This window comes from Choloepus didactylus, chromosome 10 (assembly GCF_015220235.1).
Source record: "Choloepus didactylus isolate mChoDid1 chromosome 10, mChoDid1.pri, whole genome shotgun sequence".
NCBI classification, from domain to species: Eukaryota; Metazoa; Chordata; class Mammalia; order Pilosa; family Megalonychidae; genus Choloepus; species Choloepus didactylus.
In genome coordinates, this window is record NC_051316.1 from 15810207 (window position 1) to 15819626 (window position 9420).

Genomic DNA, 9420 nt, shown 5'->3' on the forward strand with positions numbered 1-9420 from the left:
CAGGAGTGTTTGTTTAGGTTCCAGGCAATATATATTAGCTGAATCTGAAGAGTGAGCTCATGCTGCTTGGACTTCTCAAAGTTTTCCAAACTTAAGCAGCACTGATGGCCAGAGTTATCCAGATTAGAGGCAAATCAGATACTGGATCCTCATCTTTAGGGAAGTTTGGGAATTAATAGCAAGCATCAATACTCCAAGACATTTTTTTTATAATATTGAATTAATGTTTTTTAAGTGTAGTTAGAAATGCTTATAATTAAGTGCTAACACTCCATTTATTATGTAACAGACTTAGTAAAATATGCCATTAGCAACTTAATTACTAAATGAGTTATTAATTTTAGATATAAATATGTATGCTGGCCTGAATTCCTTTATGCTGGACTCAGTATCCTGGATACATTGGAAACAGCTTCATGACAAGTTGGAATACCTGGAGGCAGGAAGGAAAATAAACAGGGCTTTTCCTGGAAAGGTTTTAAGGAGCCAGTGAATAAATGGTATGATTTTTTTTCCATGCTAATTAGAATGGTAAACTCTCAAGATGATGCATGTTGAGTTTGAGAGAAATGAGGAAGTTTAGAGAAAGGCGAGGGAAATTGGAAAAATTGCAGTCATCTTTTCACTTTCACTTTCTTTTGTTCACCACCAGCACACCCCTGCCTCCAAATCAAAAGAAAGGAGTTATGGAAATATAGGTGCAGTAAAAGTACAGAGTGCCAACTCAAACATATTCCACGTAAACTCTTAAAGAGGCATAAAGCAAAAAAGATCTTTCCATCACTTCTTACTTAAAACCTTGGGCCCACTCCCCCCTACGTGGGATCAGACACCCAGGGGAGTGAATCTCCCTGGCAACGTGGAATATGACTCCCAGGGAGGAATGTAGACCTGGCATCGTGGGACGGAGAACATCTTCTTGACCAAAAGGGGGATGTGAAAGGAAATGAAATAAGCTTCAGTGGCAGAGAGATTCCAAAAGGAGCCGAGAGGTCACTCTGGTGGGCACTCTTATGCACACTTTAGACAACCCTTTTTAGGTTCTAAAGAATTGGGGTAGCTGGTGGTAGATACCTGAAACTATCAAACTACAACCCAGAACCCATGAATCTCAAAGACAGTTGTATAAAAATGTAGCTTATGAGGGGTGACAATGGGATTGGGAAAGCCATAAGGACCACACTCCACTTTGTCTAGTTTATGGATGGATGAGTAGAAAAATAGGGGAAGGAAACAAACAGACAAAGGTACCCAGTGTTCTTTTTTACTTCAATTGCTCTTTTTCACTCTAATTATTATTCTTGTTATTTTTGTGTGTGTGCTAATGAAGGTGTCAGGGATTGATTTGGGTGATGAATGTACAACTATGTAATGGTACTGTAAACAATCGAAAGTACGATTTGTTTTGTATGACTGCGTGGTATGTGAATATATCTCAATAAAATGAAGATTAAAAAAAAAAAAAAAAAAAAAAAAAAACCTTGGGCCCAAATAGCTGTCTATTTGCTAAACATCCTTAGTGAAGAGGCTACTCTTAAAACACAATTTTAGAGCTTCAGTTTCAGAGCAATCTCGAAGTCTTTTGTTTCATTCACTGACTTGTACAATAGTCTTTTCATAGGTACTTGGATAGGAAATACACATTTTAAACCTTAAAAAATAAAAGTGGAAAGATAAGCCAAAAATGAATTTTTAAAAAGTTTACCTATAGAAGTAGGGAGAGAATAGTTTGGAGGGGACAGAGATGAAAGCTATAACCTAAACTCTCTTTAAAATCATTTCTCTTGATTTGTATCATTGAGAAAAGAGCCACTAAACATTCGCCTGGTGACAACGTTCCATACACTTCCGGTGAGTTGCCATTATTGTGGTTTCTTGCCAGTAAGTTACCAAAATGCAGTTCCTCCAGCTTCTCTTTATCACAGACTCTTATTCCTTCTAAAATCTGGCAAGGAAAACATGACCTAATGCCCTAATAAAGACATTGTCCATCACTGAATAAAGGACAACTACTACTCAACTCTTGCCATGTGGAAGCAGATGTCAAGTGCCCACCTGGTTCAAAACACTCACCTATGCAGCCCTTGGGTTACAGTCCCCATTTCATGACATTTTCCTTAAAAATAACAAAACAACCTTGGTGGCTTACATTTATCCTGTGGCATAATAGGATTCCAAGGTAATCCAGGTGAATTTGGGCCTAAAAATTATTCTTCATCTTGGATTGGGGCAGGTAGATTTTTTTGTTGTTGTTGCAATCTGTACTATTCGATTTCATCTTGTTTTAATAAACATCTCTTTGGTTGCACTGAGTTTAGATTTAAGTTTTTAAATATAGTAACTAAATTTATCAGCATTTGTAAATCCTCTACAGGAAGTGAGAAATAATGCACAACAGTTGATTTGCAGTTCATCATGAAATGTCGCATACGGTTGAAGAGAGTTCATACATCAAAGACTTCCTAATACAGTAGAAGTTCCTTCAACTCCCTTATTATAATTTTTTACTCAATTTCTCACCTTGCCTCTGTTTTAAGACAACTGTACTTCTTAAGAACATCCTGACACAATTCTTACCCTTTGTCAAAGGTTATGTAACAATGTATTTACCTTTTGTCCCAGCAATACCATACATAGGAATCTGTCTCAAAGTTATACTGAGGAAAAATGCAAGATAATGTATGCACAATGCTATTTATTACAGCACCATTTGTAATAGTAACTAACTAGGAACACCCCAAACATCCAACAGCTGGGGTCTGGTAGACTAAATGATTGCACAGCCATACAATAGAGCAGTGTGCAACGGAGATAAAGGAGAGGGAAACTCTTTATATACTGCTCTGGCATGACCTTCAGGATATACAGCAAGTGAAAAAAGCAAGAGGTCATTTACAGTATGCTACTTTTCATGTCAGGAAGGGAGGAAAATATTAACACGTATGTATTTGCTTATATTTTCAAAAGGAAAATTGTGGAAAGATAAACCAAAAATGAAATTTTAAAAAGTTTGCCTATAAAAGCAGGAACAGAGGGGATGGAGATGAAAGCTAGATATGTTTGACCTTGTGATATAGTTTTGACTTTGAAATTAAATGAAAATATTTTACATAATTAAAATAACATATAAAAAAAGAAAAAAAAATCTGTGACAATCAAAACCAAACTGTGTTTCAATTTGGAGGTATAGCCACACAAAGAAGAAATACTACCCAAATGAGAAAAAACAAAATACAAAACAAAACACAAAGAAATTTAAAAATCCATCTTACTTTTAATTGTAACATTTATATTGCATTTGAAACATCTGTCTAGAAAAATATAAGGAGAAAAATATATACGTATCTGTGTGTGTGTGTATGTGTGTGTGTGTGTCTACAGAGAGATAAAGCAAATAAATGATTATGTACATTTCCTTAGAAACCACAATTTTCGGTGTGGGAGAAAAGGAATACATTTCTATAATGAGCTAAATAAAAACCCTGTAAAATCACATTTAATTTAGAAAGACGAGTATAAGCCCACACAGGGATTTTCTTAACAAAACAAAACAAAACCACAGAAGAAGTCTAGATTCAAGAACCAGAGAGTAGCAGTGAACACCCTTCCCTAGTTCCCAGGCTATGGTCTCTAATGTGGTTTTCCACTGAAAAGAACCAGTGCTCCTTGGAGAAATGGCTGATTCCAGCTCTGAGGAAGGCACAGCACAAAATGAGCCTGAAACATCTTATTGTGCCCCAAAATGAAGATGTTGCTAAGGACCATGAGGTATGGGGTTATGTCTATGGGACTTGGTAGACAACCTGGGGGAGCCCCCATTGGCCAAAGATACAACAGTTTGTGCATCATTGACAATAAGGGCTGAAATGTGTCAAAACAAGGCAGATATATAAAGTTCTATGAGCTTATAATGATAGCAAAATGACAAAAAATTCTTATGGGTTCCTTGTAGGTTTCTAGGTCTCAAATTATTTTGAAAATTGATAAAGAAGAATAATTAAGAATTTATTCTGCCTTTCCTCTACAAACTGTATTTCCAGTTTACCAAATGCAGAACAGTCAAAATAGAAAATCACCATTTTGCAACCACTAATGAAAAAAAAATGCATCTGGGCAATAAACAAATGCTAAAACCATTAGGCTGATGGGAAACATAATGGAGGGATCAGGCTGACAACACATCAAGCCACAGATCAATCTGAAAATTATTAAAACTAGGATAAACAGACATTATGTGGTGTAACAGGAATTAGCAGCACCACTTATGGGGTATTCATACTATAAAATTCAAACCTGAGTCTACACTGCCTCGGGATCTAAACACCAGCTTTCAAGAAATATGGGGAGCAGAAGAACATGCTACACAAGGAGGATATAATTCAGCCAGATGTAGGCTGTGGGAGATAGAACAGGCCAAATATATGGCATGAAAACAGAAAGGAGGGGAATTGCCACATGTTGAAAGAACCATAGATTTATCAGTCAAATGCACCATGTAGATCTTGATTGGAGCTCATTTAAATAAAACAAATGTGAGAAGTTACTCATTTTTATAAAATTGGGGAAATTTTAAAACAATCTGGGTATTAGAAAATATCAAGGAATTATTGTTAATGTGGAAAGTGTGATATTGTATTGTGGTTACATTTTCAAACAGTCTATCTTTTAGAGGGACATAATAACACATTTAAAGGCAAAGTCCTGGGATTTGCTTTAAAATGCTCCTGGAGAACACCGGGCAGCAGGGGAAGTAGGAGATAGAAAATAGGATTGGTAAAATGTTGATAACAGTTAAAGCTGGGTGATAGATACATGGGGATTCATTAAATTCTTCTCTTTACTTTTGTGTATATTTGAAAATCCCTATAACAAATAATTAGAAAAATGCAATTGGATTTGAATCTCTCAGCAGAAAAAAAAGTTGTGAAAAGGAATAAAAAGAATAGGGAAGAAGAAAACATAAGAAGAAAAGAACAAAAAAGAGGAAAAAAAGAATGTGCCTGATCATCTAGAATAAGGAGGTTGCAGGGAGCTTACAAAAATTTTTGGTGGATCAGCTTCCTCTTCATATGTGTGTCTCCATCTGGGGAAGTATCTTAATATTGCCAGATGTGAGGAGTCTCTTTGATATATAATCTTTCTCTTCTGCTCCCTTTGTCTAAACTTCTTATCAACAATTTGGGATGTATTATTTAAGTATGTCTCTCACTGCAGAAGTCCAGCTGGACAAACAGTCTTTATGTGATTCTTGCACTTATTAGTCCCTTACTGGTGAGAAATTCCCTTTGCCTCTATAAGAAGCAAAGGCAAAGACTTATAGTAAATTCCAGGGGTCTCAATGGAATTATTAACCTGTTTTAATAGCAAGAGAGTTGCTGAGAAATCACCTGCTTATTTGTTGTATTTCCTTTGGTTTATTCTATTTATACACGTCAGCCACCACCGGAAAACTTGAGAAACAGGATGTGGACTCCCAAGAGCTCCAGTGAACATCGTCATCATGAAATAATTTACATTCCATACCAATATGTCCACATAATGACTTGAAAAACTGACGAAGACATGAGTTTTACCTTGTCTACTCTCATTTAACAGATGAATATGCTCTGCTTTCATTTTCCCTGGAGACGTATGCCAGTTTTTGGGAAATGAGAACTGGGGGCTGGGAGTATACAGATATGGTAACTAGCAACCTGGCATGACCCAAACACTCTTGCTATAAAATACATTGCCTTTGGTTTCTATAAACTTCAGAAATGTACAAGCAACAAAAGAAAACGTAGATAAGTGGACCTCATCAAAATTAAAAACTTTTGTGCCTCAAAGGACTTTATCATGAAAGTAAAATGACAACCTACACAATGGGAGAAAATATTTGGAAACCACATATCCAATAAAGATTTACTATCCAGAATGCATAAAAGAAACTCTTCAACTTAACAAAAAGACAAAGAAGCCAATGTAAAAATAGGCAAAAGACTTGAATAGGCATCTCTTCCAAAGATAAACAAATGGCTATAAAGCACATGAAAAGATACTCAACCTCACTAGCTATTAAGGAAATTCAATCAAATTGCATGAGATATCATTTCACACCCATTAGAATGGCTGCTACTAAAAATGGAAAATAACAAGTGTTGGAGAGGATGCAGAGAAATAGGAACACTCATTCATGGGTGGGGAAGGTAAAATGGTGCAGCTGCTGTGGAAGAACAGTTTGGCAGTTCCTCAGAAAGCTAAGTATAGAATCACCATATGACCCAGCAATCCCACTACTAGGCATATACCCCAAAGAACTGAAAGCAGGGACTCAAACATATTTGCACACCAATGTTCATAGCAGCATTATTCACAATTGCCAAAAGATGGAAGCAACCCAAGTTCCCATTAACAGATGAACGGAAAAACAAAACATGGTATATACATACAATGGAATGTTATTCAGTCATAAAAAGGAAAGAAATCCTGATTCATGCAACAACATGGATGAATCTTGAAGACATCATGCTGAGTGAAATAAGCCAGACACAAGGACAGATATTGTATGATTTCACTGATTGTAAATAATTAGAATAAGCAAACTCATAGAATCAGAATCTCAATAACCATGTTCTCTTCTCCAAAAATGGGAATGTAAAGCACAAAGAGTGACAACTGAGTAAAAAAGCCTTGTTTGGAATTCGTTTAGCTGAACGTAAAAGGAAAGTTCTTTTAATTCAAAGACATCCGAGTCGCAGAAACATCATTACTAGAAGTTGTTTCACACCGAATGAGGCTCATGGAACCAGATCCATACCTTCCTATCACCCTTTCCATCCTTGTCCTTTCTGTCCTTCCACCCAAAGCTCTAGCCTTAATCCATGAAAAAATGACTCCTTGTTTTCCTACCACTGCTAAATAAACTAAAGTGGAAGTCTAGCCAGTCATCTGCTTTTTAAAACTGTCTGCCCCCTCCCTTGCACAGGGCCCTAGTAAAGCTCTTTTTAAAGAAACTTATAACAATATTATATTCTAATATTCACCTGTTCAGGAATTTTTCACAATTCCCTCTCAGTCAGGTGGGGCTGAAGAGGCTATGGGCATTTTGTGGGGTGGGGGGGGGGGGGTTGTTGAGTTGAGGATATTAGTTTGAGATTGCAGAGATATGCTTACATTGTTTGTTGTCATTTCTGTGTACATCTAAGCCCTAGTTTGCCATTCTGGGTATACAAATGGCTCAAGTAATCTTCCTATTGTCCATTATGCCAGTCTCTTGCGGTATGAAGTTTCAAGGCCAGAGGTCATATTGCAAGATTACTGTGCTCTGTACACCCAGCTAAGGGGTACTAGAGAAGAACCACGCTGGAGAAAATTCTGGATTCCATTTCCATTCTCTTTATAGAAAATCATTGTCCTATGAGGAGGTGATCAAAGAGTGTGCAGCCAAATAGGAAGGAAACTTTGTATTATAATTTTCATATTTTAAATATAAGTTACAGTATTATAGAGGTAAACTGAAAGCTAACTAATAAAATATTATAATTTTCTTTGGATTTGCTGATGTGTGTGGTATTTGTTTGCTTTTTTAAATGTGTAATTTGTTGTGATTTCTTTTCTCATTCTAAATGAAGAGTTGCTTTCATACCTAATTTTGTATTGGAAATTCTGCATTCTTTTTCTCAGCTAATGAGTTGTGAAGATGAGAATCCCAACCAGAATCCAAAAGGCTCTGCTCTTATCTACTGGCCTTCCCATGATGAGAACATGAAGGAGGGATGCTGTAAAGGAAGTGGTTATTTCGAGAGGACAAGCTTTAGTCCAAGATGGATTCAACTTTCCTGTACTGCTCTGTAGCTAGAATTTAGGGGCATGAAATGCCCCATGTACATTGTGTGCTCAAAATATTTATTGAAGAAGAATACCCTGCAAGCATGTTAGTAAAGAAAATACCCTGCAGTAAAGAAAACATAATGAATACTTAAAGCTGCAGTAAGGCAGTGAAATGTGGTTTTTGAAACTAGGGTAGTCTGAGAAGGAAAAGCTGAACTGAGCATTTGTCCAACACCATCCTTTCAGTTGTGCTGGTGATCTGCCTGGTTCTAAGACATAATCTGTCTCTAAGAAGAAAGTGCAAAGGGCTCTGTCTCACAAAATGTGAACATCCAGGTAGATAGGTTTTGAGAAAAAGAACTCAAATATACCACTACTAAAAGATCTAGAGCTGAAGCTCTTAATCTTTTAAATTGTTGAGAATCTGATGAAGGCTATGGAACCACTCCTTAATAAAAATGCACACACACACTCATCATTTTCCATTAAATTTCAGGGTATAAATGAATGTCTTGACTTTCTTCTCTAAGAATCTCCAATTCAGAATAAGACTTCCATAAAGGAAGAAGAAGCTAAGCACTGTGATGACATGCTTTGTTAACAGCAATTGTCAGAGGTAAAAACAACTTAAGACTGCTGTTAGATTAAATATAAAATTATATTCCTATGTACACACATGCGCCATGCACAAACAAAAACATTTCTTCATTGTCTACAATAATATGGACATTGTACTGGATCATTTATGTCTATCACATTTTTAAATTCTTACAACTACTCTGCAAGAAAATTACTATTATAATTTAGTACCTTTAAAATCTGAGTCCAACAGCACTTCCAAAATAGCAGAGTAAACACCTACAAAACCCACTTCTCTCTGAAATCTATGAGAACCCTGACAAGAAATAGTCAAAGTCAACTTTTTTTATAATTCTGGAAATTAGTCAAAGGCACAACAATCTGAGGAGGAATTATTCAAGCAGACATGGCTTAATCACAGTAAGAACACCAGGCTTTGTGGCATTTAAACTAACCCTATCCTCATCCACATCTACTCAGTTCTGCAGTAGACTTGGAAACCAACAGTCAGCAATCATGGTGGCTATGGAAACTAGCAGCTCCGCATGCACTGGAAGGGGCAGATGGGGTTCAGAGTTCCCCAAAAGTCCCATTCCCAGAGAATTGTCATTATTTAATCTGTCTGGCAGTTCCTTGGAAACCCACAATTGCTGGGTTTGACTTTATTTGACCAGACTCAGAGTTGCTCACTACAAAGAGCCTTTTCCCTGGGTCTTTTGTTGAAAACAATCAGTGGTGATTGTTTAACATTGCAGATGCCTGAGGTGGTAAGTAGAGTTGAGGCAAACAAAAAGCTGACCCAAAATATCTTGAAAAGAAAGGTTGGTTGATGAGATATGCATAGGGGCCTTTGAGAAGCTCTGACATATTTCTAGAAATCTAGGAGGCTACATTCATGTCCAGAGCTGTGTGCATGTCTAGAAAAGACCTTAAAAGGCCTTAATCTCTTACTTCTGGCTGACCTGAAGCCTCTGTGTGAGCAAGAAATGAAGGGTAAGAGAGAGTAGCAAATTCCAAAACAGAGTGTTGAAT